Source organism: Ictidomys tridecemlineatus, chromosome 10 (assembly GCF_052094955.1).
Source record: "Ictidomys tridecemlineatus isolate mIctTri1 chromosome 10, mIctTri1.hap1, whole genome shotgun sequence".
Taxonomy (NCBI): domain Eukaryota; kingdom Metazoa; phylum Chordata; class Mammalia; order Rodentia; family Sciuridae; genus Ictidomys; species Ictidomys tridecemlineatus.
In genome coordinates, this window is record NC_135486.1 from 64371810 (window position 1) to 64393753 (window position 21944).

At 44.1% G+C, this 21944-nt stretch overlaps 1 long non-coding RNA gene across 1 annotated transcript in view; it reads left to right on the forward strand.

Moving 5' to 3' along the window:
• Window positions 1-1467: 1467 nt before the first annotated feature.
• Window positions 1468-21944, forward strand: part of LOC120887616 (uncharacterized) — a 297980-nt gene continuing 277503 nt past the window's right edge. The window contains exon 1 of the long non-coding RNA XR_013426640.1: window positions 1468-1821. This is a non-coding gene — a long non-coding RNA (uncharacterized LOC120887616). The remainder of the gene's footprint in view (window positions 1822-21944) is intronic.

Genomic DNA, 21944 nt, shown 5'->3' on the forward strand with positions numbered 1-21944 from the left:
CACTGGCACATTTTTAATTCAACTATTAGCAGAAGTCATATATAATATGCATAAATCAGTCATTTCTAACCCTGACATTTTTTTTTTCGGACCAATTTAAATTGGCTCCAGGGGAGTCTGGTCTACATTTAACATTGAGAATTATTAAATACAACCCAATAATGATCTTACTAGCACCCTAGCTGTTTAAAAAAAATATCGCTGTCATTTCATCCAGTATTATAGATACACTATTTACTATTTATTTAGGCCAAGAAGTCTTGTTTTAAGGGGTAGCCATTGGATTTGCCTTCAGGGAAGATTTTGTTTTATTCACACATGGCTCTGAGAGAAAAATGAGGCTGTGCAGGTGGAGGCTGATTAATGATGGGGTTTCCAGGGCACAGGAATCCCCAGCAGAATAGCCTGCATTTTGCCCAGGATAGGGGCCCCTCAAGGCTGTTTGTAGACTGACAGCAGCCCTGGCCTTCACCAGGTGTGAGGTCTTTGCATTGCTGCTTGTTCCCTTGGTCTAGCAGCAGACATTCCCCCTGTCATCAGGGCCCTGTATCACCTTTGTTTTAATCAGGATACATTGAGGAAGGAGGGGACTAGCGGGACATTTTGAAGCAGGGCTTAACAACTGCTGGTTGCATAGCTTTGCCCCTGAGTTTAATGAAGGCAGCAAGAAGCGCCTGCCTGCTACTTGTCCTTTCAGTTGCCCCTAGGGAATTTGTCACTGGGCTGTTACTCAGGTCTGTGTTTCTGTGTTAGCTGTTTATAGGGTTAGAAAACTGAAAGGAATTCTAATTATAATGCTTCTTTGTTCTCACAGAAACACATTCTCAAACATGCTTGTGGTCAGTGCAGACCGACTCATTCCTTCTTGATTCATGTTGGGTTCATATATTCCATTGGATATCTGCCATGGATCAAACCAGGTGTGAGGTAGCCGAGGTGTCAAAGGAGAGGAGAACAGGGCAGAAATGGTAAGAAGGGGTGTGAGCAAGAGCTCCGAGGGGGGTGGAGTGGAAGTTTCCAAACCATGCTGACAAGCAGCCTTCAGGGGGCCTGAGGCGGCGGCCAGGGTGGGTCCTTTGGTCTGCTGAGACAGGATCAAGGCCTCACTGAGGAGGCAGGGACACATCCAGGCAGCCTCTGGGGCTGGGTGCAGGCGGCTGCCTCATCCCAGTCTTGAGATTCTCAGAGGACACCTGGAGGGGGAATCAGCAGGCAGTGATCACCTCAGCCAGGAGGTCAAATCAGACAGACAGGGGCCTCCGTGGCAGCAGAGGCAGGTGTGAGACTGAGGAGCCAGAGAGCAAGCCACAGTGGGGAGTAGGCAGGCAGCTGAGCAGCTGGAGAACAGGTCCATCAAAAGAGCTGGCTGATGGCAGGCAGGGCCTCCTCACACAGGCACGTGCAGTGAGCAAGGACCCAGTGCAGCCAAGCCACCTCCTACCAGGTGCTACTGTCTGCACTGGCCTCCTGGTTGGCTGTGGCCCCTGTACCCTGCGCCCTCCCAAGAGAGGACTGTATCTCATTCCCTGTATCTCTCCCTACCTGGCACAGTTCTCGGCACAGAGAACTTGGGACATTGAACCAAACGAGTTCCATCAAGGACAGATTCAGGGACAACAAACCAAGACCTTGGAGAGGCTGAGACCCTGTAGCAGAGGAGACCAGCATCAAGGCTGGCGATTATGAGCACGTGCATAGGTGCCCCTAGACCCGTATCCTAGTTGGGTTCCAGATTCAGCCTAGAATCAGAGTTTGGCTTTGCTGAGAGCTGTGTGGTGAAGACACTCCTGGAGTTCAAAGAGCTACCGCAGTGGAATACAGGTAATAATATGTCTATATATGCAGGCATTGAGGATTGAGCTAAGCATGCGTTTTGCTACTGAGCTCATGTAGCTCAGCCCAAATTTGTTAGTTAGTTATTGGAAGTACTATCTCAGAGGAGATACCAAGCAGAAAATATGATTCTAACAGGTAAGTTTTGTTGCATAATGATCCATCAGGGAATTTAGTGGCTTCACATAATAAATAATAATTATTTTCCATGATTCCGTGGAGTGGTCAGGTGCATTTGCCAGCCCTGGCTGGCTCAGCTGGGGCTGTGTGGTCTACAATGGTCTCACCCACATGTGGCAGACTGGCTGATCTGGGAGAGGGGTCTTAGCAGGGATACCTTCCTGCTCTCTGTGTGGTCTCTCCTTTTCCAGCAGGCTGGTTTGGTCTTTTTCACAGGGCAATCTCCAGGTTCCAAGTTTCTACTGACCCATTGCCCAAAGCAAGCTTATGGTCAAGTCCAGATTCAAGTGGAAGGGAAATGAAGTCCAACGCTTGACAGGAGTGACTGTAAATATCATATTGCAGAGAAGTGTGCAAAGGATGGGAAATATGTGGGGCCTCTCTTGCAGACTTCCTTAGTGATTTCCAAGGCACTATTTGCATCCTACTTCTGTGGGCTTGTAAGGAACACAGGAGAGCAGAGAACAGGAGATTCAGGGGGAGGCAAATGAGAATGTATAAAAACCATGTTGCCTATAGTGAGAGAAGCATACTTTTCCACTCCTAGCTTTGCTAAATAACAGATTAGTGTTAATCTAGTAGCTGTTTCTGTGATTTGGACAAACAAGCTGGTATCCACCAGGTTTCCTTGCTGCAGAATTACTTTTTCCCTCTCTACTCTATTCTTTGGAGTCATGAAAGCCTGTCCACACTCAAGAAGTGGAGAGGTCAGCTCCTCTTCCCATGGGGGGACCTACATTAAGGTCATGGAGTTCTGTGCAGATCACTCCTCTTTCTTATAAGTATCTCTGGGACCTTCATGACATCCCCCTTTTTATTCCTGATGTTGATTAGTTGAGTTTCTCTACCTGTTTGGATTTATGCATTTTACAAACCTTTTAACAGAAGCTCCTTTTAAAAGAAACTGCTTTTAGATTTCCTTATGATACATGTTTGTGTTCTGTTTATTTATTTTATTTGTAAAAATTTAAAAATTTTCTGGCTTTTAATTTGTAGCTTATTTTGTGGCTTTTTTTTAGCAGGGTTATCAGTGCATTGATTTTTCCCCCCTATGTTTATTCTTTGCTAATTCTTTTTTTCAAGGCAACATCTTTTCCATTAAGCTTGTGTTAGGCTTCAAACCACAAGTTTCATTATGTCATCTTTACATTAGCAGTTACTTAAAAATATTTTAAAATCTTCATCATGACTTTCTCTTTAACCCATGGAATAAGGTGTGTTTAGTTTCCAAACATTTGGAGATTTTCAAGTTATTTTTGAGTTATTGGTTTCTGGTTCAATGTGGTTGGAAAACATAATCTATGGGATCTCATTTTGAGACCGGTTTCAGCAAATGTTCAACGCAGGGCATGCCGGCCAGCTGTTGGCTGTTGTGCTCTGTATGTTACTCCTGTCATTAAAAAAAAATTGTGAATTCTAATTTTGTCTCTTCTGATTTCTTGCCTGCTGTTCTATCAAGGTGGCTTGTTTGTCAAATCTGGCTAGGCATGTGGATACGTCCACGTCTCCTTTTAGTTTTGTCATGTTAAATTTTGATTATTTTAGTCTATGTTATGAGGTGAATACAATTTTCCAATTGTTAGATCCTTACTTAGAACTTATCCTTCTTAAGATGTTCTTTTAGTGTGTAGTAATATTTCTTCCCTTAAAATTCACCTGTGTAATATTGCTAGTGACATTTTTTTGGTGAGCATTTACATCATATATTACCTTTCTCTTTCTTCTTCTCTTTATGATGGGAATTGAACCCAGGGCCTTAAACATGCTAGGCAAGCGGTCTACCACTGAGCATCCATTCTTTTTATTTGAAATTTCCTTTTGATACTGCTAGCCCCAATTTTTGCTCTATTCAAAATTTCTGTCTGTCTTTATGGTATAGGTTTTAAAAAACATAACTAATGGGATTTTTAACTGGAGTAAAGTGCCCACATTTGATAAAATACTCATGTATTTGGATCATATCATATTACTACTTTTTTTTACCTGTTATATCTATCATCTTAGAATTTTTTATCTGTTCATCTGTTCTTTATTTTTCTCTCTTTTCCATTGTTTTGCTCATTCACTGTTGCTTACTGATTCTAACACGACTGCAGAAACTGCAACAAACAGCCCTTCTAGGAGTTTGTCATGTTGTCACTATGTGCTGTGTGCTGTCAAGCGGGTGGAGGTGGGGGTGGGGGTGGGGTCATACCACTTACTGTTCAAGGGGGACCCTGAAGTTTGCAGAACCATGTTGGACAGTTGAGGTAAACAAGGCCTGTTCTGGGCCACGCTCTTTCTGCAGTTATCCCTCCCAGGGAGCACTGGTGGATAGGCTACCACATGAAAATCACCGACCCCTTGCTTTATTTAAACCAAGAGCTCATTCTTGATGCCACAGATGCAAATTAATTATGTAAGATATTATTTCTTACATAACTATGTAAGATATTGTTTCTTCTTTTGGGTTTTTGTATCATGGTTTGAAGTCTGTGTTTCTCAGTCCTCCCCTCACCTCCTGCTGAGTAGTGTATGGGGGTGGGGGTAGGGGTGGGGGTGGGAGGAGGGAGAGAGAGCACTCTGGTAGCCAGGCACCACCGTGGAAGGGGGGCAAATCCAAGGATGAGGTCACCTCTGATTTGGTGTACCGTGTAGACACCAATGGGGAGAGACGTTCCAGAGATGGTCAGTTGACAGGATTTTAAGCTCAGGGAGATTTGAGGTAGAAGAGAAAGAAGAGAAACCTGAGGAGAGGGTTTAAGATGCTGTTGCCCTACTTGAATCTAATGTATGAAATATGATATGTCAAGAGCTTTGTAATGTTTTGAACAATCAATAAAAAAAAAACAAATAAATTTAAAAAAAAAAGATGCTGCTGGGGTTAGGAAGGAGGAGTAGAGTAGGATGAGATTCTATAAGGAGAAGATGAAATAGAAATTGGGACCCTGAGCGGACGCCACAGTCTGAACCAGACTCTGCCTTGGCTGGAGCCGCACACCTGGGAAGACTGTGTTTGTGGTTTGGAAACACGGTTGTCCCTCCCTGAATCAATGCTAGAGCACAGTTGGTCTTAAGAGCTGATTTATTCATTGCTTTGGGGAATATCAAATAAATGGTATCAATTCACAAAACTGTCTGCTTCAGGAAACTTGAGGAACTTATGACCTACATTGAGTGTAAATGAATATGTAAGGAAGCCCTGAACAATGTGGATATTTTTTTCCAAACTGTAAAATGTCCATAAATTGTATGTGTGTGTGTGTGTGTGTGTGTGTGTGTGTTCCTGTGCATACCATGGAATTTTTGTTTTTTTTCTATTATCTAACTATCCATATTGCTGAGGGCTTCAAACAGCATCAGTTTTTAATGTGTGTTTAATAAAAATATCAAAGGTGATAAAACTCAAGTTACCTGCCTTCTAGTTCCACATCAATCCTTACCTGCTGCCAGTGGGAAAGTCAGACTACACACAGTCCTTCCACTTGTCTAACTGAGAAGGTATTTTTAAGAAATTCCATTTTAACATCAGTATCCAACTGGCTCTTCTCCCCCACCCCTCCTGTCCCCAAACCACTTTTGTCAAGTTAGAAAAATGCAGTAGTCTGTTTCAATTTTTTTTTTTTAATCCTGACTCTGAATCAGTTCCTGTGGGCTGTGCCTGCTGCTCTAGTCCAGACCCACAGGTGCCCTCACCTGAGGCTGAGGCTGGCTGGATTGTTCCTCTCTGTCTACCCAGTGAGACAGTCTGTCTTCCAAGCTCTTTTCTCTCCACCCACGTGAACAGGTTCCAGCTTCCTTGCAACCACATGAAAGTCACTGAAATGTAATTCACCTTGGAATTTTGTCATGCAAAATGAGAGAAGCCCCGTTAACCATGTCCCCTCTTCCCTTTGTCCTCAGGGGCAGCTGGTCTCCTTGCGCCTGTGTCAGGGAGGGATAGAGACCCTGATGGGGCAGATGGTCTGTCGGAGGCTACGCCTGCCAAGCTATAGAAATCAGAAGGCGTATTTTTTCATGACAGCATTAATACCTTGACTGAATCCATAAGCTTGTGTTGGCAGCTGTGAGGTCCCCCTGGGGCTGTCACTCGAGTGACTGATACAGGAAGGCCCAACTGTCTCGCCTTCCCTGTCTTGATGGCCGCACACTGGGTTCTACTGAGCAACCTGGGCTTATGGGGACCGATGTCCTTTTCACCTTCAGAATGAAGCTCCCCCTCACCCCCACCCCCATCCCCGACTTCCCAGACATCAGGCAAGGCCTGACACAAGTTCCAAATATATGGCTTTCCTGAAGCTATCTTGAAGAGACTGAAGTATGGGTGTGTGTGTCTGTGTATATGAAGGCATTTTGTGGTTTGCAGACAATTAAGTGGGTTAGGAGAAATTTCAGACAAATAAATAACTAAATACATGAAGTGAAAAGATAATTCCACTTTGAGAGAGTCCATCGTGCCCGTTGTCTGAGGGATGCATATTGATAGTGTTGTGACAATAGTTGTTAACATCCTGCAGGGTTTATGGAGAAAGATCACAGAGGTCACTTTTCTACAAAGGAGTTATTTCTGGATGACCTCGCATTTTGCTTGGATATAGCTCAATTGTTAGAAAAGTGTGCTATAAATTACATGTTTTCCACAAACACAGATTTTTGTGTATTGTGAGGCTGTTGATTATTTTGCCATTTTCGTTCTTTGACAGTTAAGACCATTTTGGTTACAAATATAAAACTCAAACTTTGACCAAGATTCACTTACTATAAGTGTTTGTGAGTTTGCAGGCACTTGGGTGAGGAGTTGAATTACCAAGTCACAGAAGATGGGCTAGACTTTTGGAGCATGTGGAACCAGAGGTTTGAACAGCTCTAGAATATTCTGTCTCTTACTCTTGCTTCTGTTTCTCCCTGTTTGCTGCATTAGTGTCCCACTTAGAGTGGGGAATGTGGCAACAATAGCTCCTCATGTTTACTCCTCACAATTCCCCTGCAGAGAAGCTGGTCTAAGTTTGAAAGTCACAGGGAGGGGATTTGGTTGGTGCAGATGGAAAAGGTGTCCGGCCCCAGACCCACTAACAGTGGTGCGAGAGTGGGGGCCACTGGGTCATGTGTTCACTCTCAGAGCCATGACTGTGGCCAGGGGATCAGAGGTGGCCAAACCCTAAGGACCTTGGTGTTGGAAGCAGTTGAGAGACACGGGCCACATGGCAGGTACAGCACCCTCTCTCTGTCATCTCTTGTGAGACTTTATTCCCTGCACACTTACTGCTAGAGGATCATGAATACTTTCTCTGAATTTAGCCCCATAGGAAAAAATATATATTTCCTTGAAGACACTAACCTTGTGAGATTTTCACTACCCCTCTAATTCAGGATATTGTAGTTGTTTTACCTAAATAATGTGAATGAAGTTGAATTGCTTCTGTGGGAATAAAACAATGAATACTTTCTCCATTTCATCCTTTGAAAGAAAGAAGAGTAGGGTTTTCCTGAATAGAGAAAGAAACAGAATAAGAAAAATTAACTTTGCTGAGCTGAGGAGAAGCATGATTCTGGAAGTCAGTGCTTTCCGGGTTTTTCCAAGGAGGACCCGCAAGAAAAGACATAGGGTTCAGGTTCTGGTAAAGTGTGAGAGCACAAAGGGTAAAGAAGAGCCCAAGTCTGCAGGCAAAAGTGGCAGATCACTCTGTGACATGTCAGGCCTGTCTTTAACCCTAGGAGCTGGGAATAGTGAGAAGTGGAGAGAGGGCATCACATCACCACAACCTTATCCAGTCAAAGTGTGGCCGCTTCCCAGGGGAAAAAGAAAGGTCTGTGCATACCTCACATGAAAGGCAGAAAAGGGACACACTCTGAAACACCAAATTGACCTCAAGGCAAGGACAGAGTTGAGGGAAAGAAACAGGAGGCACAACTGAATTTACCTGCTTGTCCACTTGGGAAGGAAGAGCTGTGCCCTTCCCTTGGGGAACCTCCTCACTCTTTGCATTTCTCGAGGTGCTGGAATGCACCCCTGGGTCTACTCTCACCAAAGACAAATATTACTGTACAAGGGCTGGGGAATGGCAGATTCGCCTAACCTGAACCCTCAAGCTTTTATCTGCCTATGGTGGGACACTGAAATTGTGCCTATTATTCAGAATGACAACATTACCCACACCACATCCCGGTTAAAATGTTCACCCTGACTCTATTCACGATGCTGCAATTGGACATGTCTATATCATGGGGTGTTTTTATAAACAACAAAATGTCAACATGTGGAAGAAAATCGAAAAACCAGGGCAGGAGAACTGCTTTAAAGAGATGTGGCAACTAATTGCATGTGGGATCATTGATGTTTCCGGGTGAAAAATCCCCTGGTTGTAAGGCCATTTGGGGGACAGGCTAACATTTAAAGGTTGGGATATCTGATATTATTTCATAAAAATCTAAAGTCCTTAAGAGTGATATTGATATTCTGGTTGTGTCTATTTGAATGGAATAGATGTTCAAGTGTTTATTTAGGGTTACGTTCACATATGTAGATTACTTTCAAATAATTCAACCAAGGCCAATAAAAACGTGCATGCATCTGTAAGAGAGAAAGAAAAAGGTACATGAGTTAGCTTTCTGCTACTGTATCAGATTACTTGGGATAGTAAAGTTAAAAAGAGAAAAGGCATATTTTGGCTCACAGTTTTAAAGGTTTTGGTCTGTGATCAGCTGGCCTTATTGCTGTTAGTCCTGCAGCCAGGCAGCACCACATGTCAGGAACTAATAGTGGAGCAGAACCTCTCACCTCCTTTGAGGAAGTGAAAAAGAGGGGAAGGTATAGGATCCCATAGTCCCCTTTGAAAGCACACCCCCAGTGACATGAAGACCTCCCACTAGGCCCCAATCTCCAGTTTCCACCACCTCCCGATTGTACCAGGCTGGGGGCCAAGCCTTTGACATGGTGGCCTCTGAGAGGCACCTCAGATCCAAATGAGAGCAGTGTACATGGCAAAGTGCCAGCCAGTGGTGACCCTAGGTTGCTAATCCTTCAGCTCTCCTGGAGGGTGACATTGCTTAAAGATTTTGGGGAAAAATAGATACATAATGTAAGAGTAATTTTAATTTAATTTATAAGTTGGAAGCAGGATATGAGCATAGGAAGGTAAAATATTCTAAGGTTTCTCTCGTGGAGTTGAGGAAGACAGGAGAGGAGGACACGGAAGAAGTGAACATATATTTTAGAAGTCTCATTTTATTGGATGTGTGGGAGAGGTGAGGCGTGACATCTTGATGAGGAGAGAACAGTGCTTCTTCCTGGAGAAATGAATTTCAAATAGCGGGAGAAATGGACCTGACTCTGTGTTCTAGGGAAAGTAATCATTAATGGAATTTTTTAAAAAATACATTAGAAATTCTAAGCGAGATGTCCCGATAACATCAGATAACTTGTTGGTAAATATGCCAAATAACAGAGGCAAGTAATGTCAGATAACAAAATAACAAAATTTGGAAAAAAAAAACATAAAATAAGATGGAAATAACAGATGAATTAGACTAAATGTCTTCTTCAGTTGAAAGAATTTGCCATGAGCTAATATGAATTAAAGAAAACTAGTAACTTTCTATTAAGTGTCCACTATTTGGCCAAAAAAAAAAAAAAAAGTTTGTCAGGCCCTCTGCTGCATGGGCTCCAACACCAGTCGTCATAAGCACTCTCAGCATCCAGAAGATGCTGCAAAACTAATAGTGGAACTAATAGTGGAGCAGAACCTCTCACCTCCTTTGAGGAAGTGAAAAAGAGGGGAAGCGTACAGGATCCCACAGTCCCCTTTGAAAGCACACCCCCAGTGACATGAAGACCTCCCACTAGGCCCTACTCTCCAGTTTCCATCACCTCCCGATTGTACCCTTCTCCTTTCAGTCCCAGTGAGTTCACCTGGACTGAGGTGTCCTGGCATCTTCTCTTTTCTTCTTCTCTTTTCATTCCTACCTATGAGGCCCTCAGTCCTACCTGCAGGTTCTTGTTTGCACCAAGGAGCAGCACCCCAAAGAACAACTACAAAATTGGTGGTGCCCAATGAAAATGAAAATGCTGGGCCCTTTATTAAAACAAATAAAGAACAATTTCAAGATGGCGGCAGCAGAGCAGTCAGAGGTGCAGGATCCTCCTGAGCTTGGGCCCCATGTGACCACCCACATCACAGGCCCTTGAAAACTGAACGGTCCCTGAGCTCTTGGCCTACTTCCTTCTCAAGAGTACCCTTGGGATCTTTCCATGCATCTTGGTGGGAGGCTTTAGGTCTCTGAGACCCACCTGGGGAAGGAGACAAGTCTTTCCCTGGCCAACTCTGGATACCTCTCCAGCATAAGCCACCTTCATTGCTCTGTTCATGATAATCTCCTTACAAAAACATTCTCTCCACCCCCTCAGATTGGGGAGGAAGATGAGAAGGTGGTAAGGAGCAATCATTTTTTTTTTTTTTTTTTTTTGCCACAAACTCTGGTAAAGAGATTGGGGACTAAGTGACATAGGACTGAAAGCCTACATTCTCCATTTCCTTCCTTTTTATAAGAAAAATGGGGATAATTAGCTGAGTTCTTGGAGGATTAATCTAGTGCATTTTGATGATGATGTGTTTGGCTACGACAATGAGATTTTATTTAGATGACAGCAGGTGCTCACTGAGGTGAAGAAAGAGTACATTTTAGGTTTACAAAATAATTCTATGTCAATTGCCTTATCACTGATTAGAGATACTCTATCTCACCAAGCTCATCTCCTGATTGCATTATTTATCCTGTACATACTTCACACATGAAGGATTCAGTTATTTAACTCATTACAGGAAGATTTGCTGGCAAGATTTCATCATAAGAAATCAACAGTCAGAATCCAGGCAACAGTGTTCATAGTAGCTACTGGGGTATGGGGTGCTGGGTACCCCCACATGCTTATTGGGTGTGTGAAAAAGCAATTTGAAGGCTCACTGCTCTTTGGTTGAATCCCCAGGAAGCACAGAAGGACTTCTCTGAGGTCTCAGGCAGTCATCCTCCTCTCAGGCCTTCTTCCCATTGTGGTGACTGTCCAGTGAGTGTCCAGAGAAGGTCAAAGGTGGGGCTCGTGTTTATGGAGTTATTCACAGGTCAGTCCTGGCATGGGTATGGTGGAGCACAAGATGGCTTAGCCACTAAACTTCCTTTTTCTCCTTATTATAAAAGCAACAAAGCATTTGGCAAAAAAAAAAAAATCCAAATATCTTAAAAAATTATACAATAAAAAGTGAAGTCTCTACCCCCACCTATTGCAGAGACCACTCTTAACTAGCTCTGTTTTGTTCCTGTGGTTACCTCCAGAAGGCTAAGTAGCACTTACACATTTAGGTCCACACCTGTTAATTTTAAACATTGTCTATTGGTCACTATTGAGAGCCACAGCCGAAGGGGCCCCAGCAAACTTCTAGCTGCCAACTGATTGGCTCCTCTGTGGTGATGTTCATTGGGCTGCTTCCCCGCCCTTTCAAACCACGGAGCTTCTCATTGGGGGACTTTTTTTGGCTCCTCCCACACGACCCAGCCAATCAGCCTCAAGAGCAGGAGAAGTGGGGGAGGTTGAGAGGCTTGTGGGAAGCTGGTGGTGGCAGTTGGGCTCTGAGGGTTTTCCTGAGGAGCTGTGTGGTGTGGTGTGTGTGTTCTAAAAATAAAGTTCGTTTCTTTTGACAAGTAGCTCCTGAATTGTGCCCAGCCAGACTGCGGCAGTCACTCTGCAGATCCACCACCTCCTGTAATTGTTGCTCATTGTTTTGTTATTTTAGTTCGACTTTAAATAGGCTTTTTGCCTGTCCAGTGGCTTGTGGGAAGTCCCTCAGAGGCTTCTGGGAAGTCCATGAGACAACCTGTATGAAGATATAGGGCAGCATCCTGTGGAGAGTGTGCAGAGGGACACGGGGCCAGCCTGCTGCAGGCCATTGGCCCCCAGCTTCACCCTCTCCTGGCTCCTCTCTGCATCACTCTGTCTGCTGGCCGGCTGTGGCCAAAGGAGATCCCTGGTGGGGGACCTGGAGGACAGGAGCAAGGGGGAGAGATCAGGGTGTGTGTCTCCTCCCTTTCTGACACAGATAGTGTGTCTGGCAGATTTCTCTCTCTCTCCAGGGCCTCTGCTCCAGAGTTGATGCTTGCTGTGGTTCCAGACTCCTAGACTCCAGTGACACTGCCTCATCTGTCTGTAGGTGGTAGTGGCTTCCTGTAATCGCCAGCATGTGCCCTCATCATTCCTTGGCTCTTCCATTCCTGTGAAATCCATTCCCTGTATCCCATGCCCTCGGTGATGGACACCCCAGAGTGGTTTTGCCTTCTGGTTGGACGCTCACAGAGGATGTGTTAGAAGGAGAGAACTTTGTCTGGTTCTGCTCCTGTGTGGAGGGACTTCCTCTCGAGCAGCCTTCCTGGCCCATCACTCACTGCTGACAAGGGTGCACCATGATGAATGAGACCAGAGGGCTTGGCAGGGGGCAGTGTCTGTGAGTTTGGCCCTTTCTTTCTTTCTCTTGGCTCCTGGGCTCCTGTATAGAACGTGTGTTTTGCTCTGCCCTCTGTTCTCTGGTAAGAGGGGCAACTCCTGTGGCCAGGCCTGAGGTGGTCCTGCTGTGTCTGGGCTGAGGCCTTCCTAAGCCCAAGGTGTGAAGCCTCTTGTTGCTGAAGATCTCTTCCACACTTTCCAGTCTTTGACCATTGATTCCTATGAATAAACTAATGTTTTACTCTCCATTGACTGAGGCTGTCCATGGTCTGTTTCCCAGTGGGCCCCACAGTCCTACAGAAATAGGAAACAGGAGCATGGTTTGTGTGGCCTGCGGGCGCGCCTGGGTTTGGCTGTTATTCAGCTCCATGCTGGCAGTGACCATCACAGGATGGTGCTAGTGGTGTCCTTCTACCACTCGCCTTTCTGATGGACCAGAGGCTTATGGAGACGCTGTGCCTGTGTGTGTGATGTAGTGACAGGCAGGCAGTGACCACCCCACCTGGCCAGCCAAACAGCACATCGGGAGGTCTTGTCACCCACAAGAGGGGGCTTCGCCCTGCCTAGAAAGTCACCCAACTTCTTCAGAAAGCAGATTCCTGTGAGTTGGCTGTGACAAACATCACCCTTCCCATGTGATTTGCACAGGGAGGAGTGGATGAGGTCTCCAGTGAGCTCACTGGAAAACTGTCCATGACTGACCTTCCAGCCATCACTCTTCTTCTGCCATTTTTTCCGCTCCCAGGTCCATCTGGCCCTTCAGTCAGGGGCTACCTCTGCAGCAGCCCTCCTGTCATTTCTGTCTGTACTTTTCCATGAGGCTCAGCCAATCTCTCCCCCGCAGTCTCTCTCCTGTTTTCCTTGTCCTAGTGCACATTTATTCTCTCTTGTTCTTGTCCGTTATTCCAAAGACTTTAGCAGGGATGAAAGCTAAATGCACATTCTTGGTTCAAAGTCTTGAACCTGAAGACTTGACTTCATCTTTCTGAGCTCTGAACTATCTTCTTAAATAAGTGGATAATCATGCCAAATGTTGAAAAGGGCCTGAGAGTGTAGTTTCCAGCCATTAGGAAATCTATAGAACTTCCTTCTTATTGGAGTACTTGGTGACAACCCCAGAGGCACTCTGATGGGTTTTGTTGTGTGGTGCCCACTGGGGCTGTTCATGGAGTTCCAGTATTCTGCTTCTTTCTTGGTGTGGGTGGCTTAGCACTTTCCTATTCACTATTGAAGTTGGGGCATTTATGGGACATCGTCCTGTGATTGGGAAACAGGCAAATAGAGTGGTTTTGCTTTAAGGGCCCATGTGCACTTCCCTGAGCTCTTTCAATTCTTGTCTCAGGACCAGAATGTTACAAGATGGTGGTTGCTGCATGATCCTGGTTCCCGAAAAGATAATCAGGCAGAAGCTGACCTAGGTGATATGTGGGATGGGATGGAAATAAATCCTTCTGGTCCCAGCCCCTGAGTTGTGGGGGTTATTTATTAATTGGTCAGGATAACTTGGCTTGTTCTATATGGTATGTTACATCAATGCTTTCTCCTGTTTCCAGCTCCCTCCCGGCTGTAGGACTCTTTCCTCATCCCCACGGTTAAATTTCACATCTTCATCAGTGCCTTAGACTCCAGGCACAAGCTTGACTATTCTTACTGCTTTTTGGCTTTGTACTGGTGTTTGAATGTGAACAAGACTAGATGCCTTATTTACTAGATGCCTGATGTCAGCAGCTTCTCCAGACACTTTTGCAACAGAAAAACAAACAAACAAACAAAAAACTAACAAAAATTTTGAAATCAGACAAGCTGAATTCAACTCTCAGACCTGCCTAGCTATATGACATTTACCTCTTTCTTAATGTCTCTGAGATATAAACTTTCTCGTTATCTGAACAAAAGAATGATAAAATCTTTAAGGACTGCGCCCTTTGGTTTGGAAAGCACAGTCTCTTCCCTCTCTCATTGTGATCAAGCATCTCTCTCTATAGTCACTGTTATCTCTGACGGTCAGCATAAGCATACACAGAGCTCAGTGTGTCAAAGAAGCCCTATTAGGTTTGGGGCTAAAATCTCATTTCTCCAAGCAAGCTAGGGGCAGGTCACATTCGAAGTCTTTGAGAGCAGAGTGAGGATTCTGAGCTACTTTGTGCTACTCAGAGAAGGCCATGCTAGCTCTGGGATGCAGGGCAGCCATCTTTCCTCATGGTGGTGCCTAATGAGGCGGGAGAGGCTGCCTGCACTGCCCAGGGAGGCGGCCAAGCTGGAACATGGCCTGCTGCGCCCTGCCCAGAGTCACAAGTGCTCACTGGCCTTGGCATTCCAGCTATCGCTGCAGAATAGATTGATTCGAGAGTAAATTTAGGTCACCTCATTCAGCTAAGTTTGGTCTGTGCTAAGCCTCTGTCTATATATCGATTGACCCTGGCCCTTTGCTTTGAGAGCCTGGAGAATATTTTGGAGCAACTGTTCCCCCGGGGGCCACAAAATCTAATCGTCTTCTGAAAGGAGTGAGACCTCTGCTCCGCTCAGCAGGCTTTTCCTAAGGGTTTTCATGTGCCTGTCATTTAGCTCCCAGCGATGGCACCCGACTCAGGGACAGAGGGACTGGGTGACAGAGGCTGTTGGTGCCCGTCCAAGGCACTGCTGGATTGTGGCTCCCTTACGGCAGTCCTTTGAAGAGGTGAGGCCCTCGCTCTCACCACCCCACCCATCTGTGCCCAGAAGGAGCGATTGCTTTTAGGGAAAGTGCTGCAGCGTTGGCTGTGCACACTTTCACGCTTCCCCTGAACTCTGGTTCTTGTTGACCCAGCAGTTCTTGCTGCCTTCATACACAGCCACTCGGCATGTGTGTGTTTTAAAACTCTGTTTTCTCTCTGGCTTCTCTAATTAAACTCGGTGGAGGGAGGCTTGTCTGATTCAGCTCTTTCCTTTAACCAGAAAACCTTTTGCCCAGCCCTTTTGTTTTGACAACAAATATGAGTAACAACAACAAATTCCACACGTGGACATCTTTAAAATGCTCCTGTTATTCAGGACTATGGCTTGGGAATCTATGGAAAAACTGGAACCTTTTAATCCAGTTCTTCTTCTCTGTCCCATCCAAATAATAGCTTGTGTGATTCCACGTTTGCTCCTGGAACCTTTCCTGACCTCTCCACACTTGCTCACTGTTCTTCATGGCTGGAGTCTGGCTCCTCATCCCTCGCTCTCTACGAAGGTTTCTTTTACTTCTGTCCTGGGGTTTGGACAAGGTGTTTGAGTGTCCCCCTGCACCTCCCATGTTAACATTCAATTCCTTTGTGAGGGTCTAGGAGGATGGGAACTTAGTCTGAGTAGCATTTAAAGGAGGGGCTTTTGGGGGGTAAGTAGGGTTAGATAAGGTCATTGGAGTGGAGCCCCCCAGGACTGTTTCCCAGACCCTTTGCTGCCTCTGGGCTGTGTTACCAAGAAGACCTTCCTTGGGTGCATTCCCTCCAGAATGTGGGCCCAAAATAAACCTCCTTCAGAGTCACTCCCTCTGTGGAATCATTGGTGGCAACAGTAAATGAGCTGACACCGCCTGTGGCACAGTGACCAGAGGCACCATTTACGCTGCTTCTGTTAACAATTTCCTTTTTGATGGATAGCAGAATAATAATTTAAAAACACACACACACACACAACAATAAAGTAATCAATCCTTAATGTAGTGTGTTAAAATCTTAGTAAGTATTCTGAATAGCATACCACTATACTGACCAAAAAAAAAAAAAAAAAGATTACATGTTCTCAACCCACGGCATGTTAGCAAGCAGCAAAATGGAAGAGAACAAAGCCTGTGAGGACTTCTTCTGGTTTGTTCTTCGTGAGACACAGAGAATACTAACTATGGAATGGAAACCACACAGGGGTGCTTGGACCTATTAAAAGGGTTAGTGGGGAGAGGGAATTAAATGCAAATTATGATGAATCTATGACGGTGTGAAATGAGCCACCTAATTGGCAGAGTTTAAGGAGCGTGGTGACCTTGAGTCAGTGCTGGTGACATGGGATATCAGTTACATTTACTGAGATGTAGAAATTTGCTTTATTTACTCCTAAGAATTTCATGGAAACTTCATATATATTTTCCATGTATATTTACCATTGGATTGTATTTTACCAAAAAATGATAACTCATTTATCCTGACTGTTGGTCCTAAATATTGTTCTGATAGTTGATCTGCTTTCTTCAAAGAACATATATCAAAAAAGCTTTGGTTGCTGGACAGTTATATTAACGTAGAGAAAGGTACCAGACAGGGAAGAAGGGTGATAGTCAAATGCCCCTGTCTGTTCTGATTATGTCATGCTTGAGGTGGGCAGGACAGCAAGGCTTCCTCTCCCTGTAACCGTGCAGGTGTGGGTCTGTCCAGCATTAGGATAGAGCTGAAGACCTTGGATGCCAGGCTGGCGTGGGAGGGCATCACTTCTTCATTTAGTGTAAGCAGGCTCTGGCTCAGTGGCCATGTGCCTGCAGAGTGTCTGCACCCTCCCCATCACCTGAACACTCTGGAAGCTGAGGAAGCGGGTCATCACCTCTTTCAAACTGATGAGCTTCCTCTGCAGGCTTTGCGTTAAGAGGTCACCATGAAGAATGTACTAGGTCAGCATTTCCCTATCATGGAAGATGCTGCATGTGGTTCTAGAGAGTGTCTTTTTGCAACAGCAGGAACAATATGATAGGAGGGAATTTGGGGGAAAAATCACCCCATAGACTTCCTTTTAATTTTTTATTTATTAGCACCAGGAACTGAACCCAGGGAATCTTAACCACTGAGCCACATTTCTAGCCATTTTTATTTCTATTTTGATTCAGGCCTCACTAAGTTGCTGTGGCTAACTTTGAACTTGTGATCCTCCTGCCTCAGCCTTCTGAGCCTCTGCAGTTACAGGTGGCACTGCTGTATCCGGCCCTTCCCCTCATCCATCCCCTCTGCCTGTGACCACTTATTTTCACTGGAGGTACACTTCTTGCCAGAAAATAATTTCAGTGATACAAATGCCTTGGGCCTATGCCAAAACTTGATTAATTTTATTTACATTTCCTCCCTTTTAATCCCCCTTTCTGTGGAGATACTCAAAGAGGTGTTGTAAAGGGTTTTACATGAAGTTGAAGTAAAATAGGACAGGTGAAGCTAAGAAGAAAAGATGGAAACCAGAGAGAAGGAAAGAAAAGAACACTTGGCAGCTAAAGGAGGAAAAAGGTTTTTGGGGTTCAAAATGGCAGAGTGAAAACAAGTCGGTCTCTTCTCTTCCTCCAGCAGCTGGTGAGATTACTTTAAAAAAACAAATCAACCCCATGCGGTGAGAAGTCCAAAGAGCAGGTTATAAGGGAGGCAGGGGGATAGAAGCTTGTTGGATAAAAACAGCAAAGAAGCAGCAGCCAAGCACATGTAGGATGGGAGTAGAAGGAAAGAAGAGGCTGCAGGGGGAACTGTGAACTCTCCTGCTGGACGGACAGAGCAGGTGCCCGACACCTGCAGCCCCCACCGAAGCCCTTCACCAGGGCACTGGTTTCCTGTTCAGGAAGAAACCTGAAGGGGAAGCGACTACACAGGATACAGCTCTGGATACCCAGAGAAACACACCCAGCTCCCAACCCTCAGGTACACATGGAGAATAAACTATGGTGGACACAGGAAGAAAAACATCTGTGTGAAAGAGAAGGGCCAAGAGAGAAGTGACCAGGAAGCGACCCAAATCCAAGGAACACACAGCTATTCAAAAGAGGAAAATTGCTGTCTTCGGAAAGATTGTAAGTTGATGAAGTCTATGAAAGACCAGAGAATAAGAAAAGATCTTTTGGAAATGTATCATCCAAAGATGGAAGTAGGAACAGCAGAAACATTGGAAGAGCATTTGGGTGAGAGAAAGAAGACAGCGCTAAATTTACAGATCAAATATACGAATAACAATTCTAGAAAATCAAAACAGAAACTTATCAAAGAAAGACTAGATGGCATTTTCCCAGAGCTAAGATATTTTTTAAAAAATCTTCATATTAAAAGATTGAATAAAATTTTAGAAGAGCAAAGCAAATAGTTTGTTTAAACTCCTAGTCTGGGAAATGTAAGGAACAAAAGAACAACAGTTGGAGTTGTGCTAGATGGCTAGAAGATGTCTAAAGGCAAAATTATAACCAATTCGGTTTCAGGACCTAATGGGCTTCTTTTTTCTATTCTAGAATCACACACACCCGCTTCTACAAAATAGAGCTTTTTGATGAGCTTAGCAGGGGAGATTGAGTTTATGGACAGCTGGGGGCTGAGGAAAACGGGAGTAGAACCAAAAGCCACTGGACATGTCAAAGTTACTTTTCTAATATGGTTAAAATACCTACCGGTCTTCCTTCCCTACCCTGACTCAGATTGACTGGAATCTCTGGTTTTATTAAAAAACTGGCCTATTTCAGAGTTCAGTGTGATTACATAGTCCCCTGCACAGGTAACTGCATTCTGGTTTGGTCTGACCCTCTCGGGTCTAGTGCAGAAGCTCTGGTCTGAATCAGTGGACTCCCATAACTTTGCTTACCAAAGATAATATTTTAAAAAATGCCATCTAAAAAAATTTCCAAAAATTCTCTGGAAACTTTCTTTAGGACCTACAATTTTATAGTGCGGGGAAATTATCACTAAATGTAAACACAAAAAGCAAGTACAAAGATTTAGGTAACTTACCTTTTGTTATGGTTTAGATATGTCCCCCAAAAGCTCACATGTGAGACAATGCAAGAAAGGTTAGAGGTGAAATGTTTGGGTTACAAGACCTTTAACCTAATCAAGGCATCTATGCACTGTTATGGATCAATAGGCAGGTAGGATGTGGCTCGGGGAGGCAGGTCACTGGGGGCTTGCCTTTGGAGTGTATATATTTGTCCCTGGCAAGCAGAGATATCTCTAAATCCTGTTGCCATGTCCTGAGCTGCTATCTGCCTCTACTCCCTTCCACCATGATATGCTGGCTCACCTTAGGACTGGAGCTCTGGAATTGGCCATCTGTGGACTGAGACCTCTGAAACCAGAACCGTCAAATAAACTTTCCCTCCTCCTTGTCAGGTTCTTTGGTCACAGCACACAAAAAAACTGACTAAAACACCTCATATATATCCTTTCTAAAGGAGTCACCTAATAATTGATATTTGTGGATTTATCAATTTGTTTCAATTTATTATAAATTCATACCCTATAAAGTAATATATTATTCTCAATTTATAATTGACAACTACTAGAAGTAATTGGTTGAATACAGTTGACATTTCAAGGCACAATAGGAGATCAAATGCTTCAGGCCTAGAAAGAAATGGTCTAACTTCCGAGAAGAAGCCATTGGGCACAAGTCTGAAGAAAAAGATTTATTCCAAGCAATAGAGTACCAAGGGTCTGAATCACATTTGTGGCATAGAGAGAAAATGTATGTGTCTTCTGTAATGAGAAAAAAGAAAGGTGATTAGAAACTTGAAGGGAAAAATGAGCATGAGAAAAAATGCTTGTCCTCATAGAAAGCAAACTGAAACGTGGCAATAAGGTGTAGACAGGCAGTTACAAGTATCATCTTTTTGTTCTGTACATTGCACTTGCTTTCCTTCCAGGAATACAAGATTTATTCTTTTGGAATAGGTGAGAGGGTTATAATCCTAGTATAGTATAGTACTTGGTATGTTATTTTCATAATCATCATAAGGGAAATTATACATGTGAAAATACAATGGCAATAATTATGAGGGCAACAGAATCGATAAGATGTGTGTAAAAGAGTAAAGTTAATCTCAACATGCAGATTAAAATTTGAATGACAGAAATGCTAGGGTGGAGGCCAGGTGGAGATGAGTGGGAACTGTATCCTAATGAAGAGTGACAGGGCACTGGTATAAAGTTGATGTCCAAGAAATAGAAGCTTAATAAATATAGAAAATATTAATAGTCTCAATCTGGAGAGAGGCATGTTAATGGGATGTGTTAGTGGAATCAGAAAATCTAGAGTTCTTCATAGTGGAGAGTTGATATCTTACAGCACAGGTTTTATAATAGTGGCACATCACTTCAGTCAAGGGTTACAAACTGACTGACTTAGTCAGCTTTTTTCAATACTGTGACCAAAAGACCTGATGAGAACAATGTGGAAGGGGAAAGGTTTATTTCGGTTCTTGGTTGCAGAGGTCCATAGACGGCTGACTCCAGAGCTTTGGGCCTGAAGTCAGGCAGAACATCATGGCGGAAAGTAATAGAGGAAGGGAAGCAGATTAGAATATGGCAACAGGAAGCAGAGAGAGTAAGCTCTTCTCACCAGGGACAAAATATAAACCCCAAAGGCTCCCACCCAGTGACTTATCTTCCCAGTCACACCTTACCTGCTTAGAGTTTCCAGTTATTCCATATCAGTGGATTAATGGACTGGTTAGGTTGAGGTTCTCATAACCCAGTCATTTCACCTTTAAAGTTTCTTGCATTGTCTTAAAACATTAGCTTTTGGGATACATCTCATACCCACACCATGACACTGACTGTCTATGGGCCAGATCTGTTGTGCATGTGACAATTTTAGAATATTTTTTAAAATTTGAAAGACAAGTATATAACGCTACGTAATGTCTTCTAACTACTCTCTGAAGGAAGCAGTGGCTTTTGCACAGGCCACTCCAAAATTTATATGGCCTGCCTGTTTTCTGTAGGTTCTGTGCTGATGACCCTGAGTTAGAGCTGGGAATGATCCCCAAGTCAGGCGGGTAGAAGTGGTTCCACAGGGCCCAGGAGCAAGGAGAGGCCACACGAGGAACATTGTTCTACATTAGGAGCTTTTCTGGTTTGCTTTAAAAAAAAGCTATGTAATTATGTAACTTTCATAAAAAATAAGTAGATTGAGGACCTAGAACAGAGAAGGGAATTACATTCCTTAGAGAAAACCAAGCAGAGGTACATGGAGAAAATAGAAAGATCAGAAAGCCAAGCAGAGTGCACATTGGGTATGGAGATGCTTGGGACAGCAGGACTTGGGTGTCCCTCTGTCCATTTCTGGGAGCAGACCTTCCACTAGCCTGTGGTCTGCCATTTGCTCTTTACACCTGGCATGACCTTTTGGGTGCTGTTTAAGCCGAGAGCAGAGAGTGCCCTGCCCTGGTTCTCTCTAGAGAAACACAGATCCACTGCCCCTTCTTGGCCTATTTATAACTCACTTGAGCAGCACTTGGACAGCCTGGACATTCCCCAGGTCACCTACCTATGAAATCATGTACTAGAACTTGAGATTTTTCCCAATGATATAGTTGCTAATTACCATTTGTGAAGAATGGGCAGCTAATTGAAATTGCATGACATAAAATCACTCCCTCTTTATCCTAAGGATACATCTAATCAACTAACTCAAATTAGCTTAACTAAAGAATAATGATAAGAAAATCTTATAGCTAAGCAATTCAATGATATTACCACAGGGAAAATTTGCTGAAAAC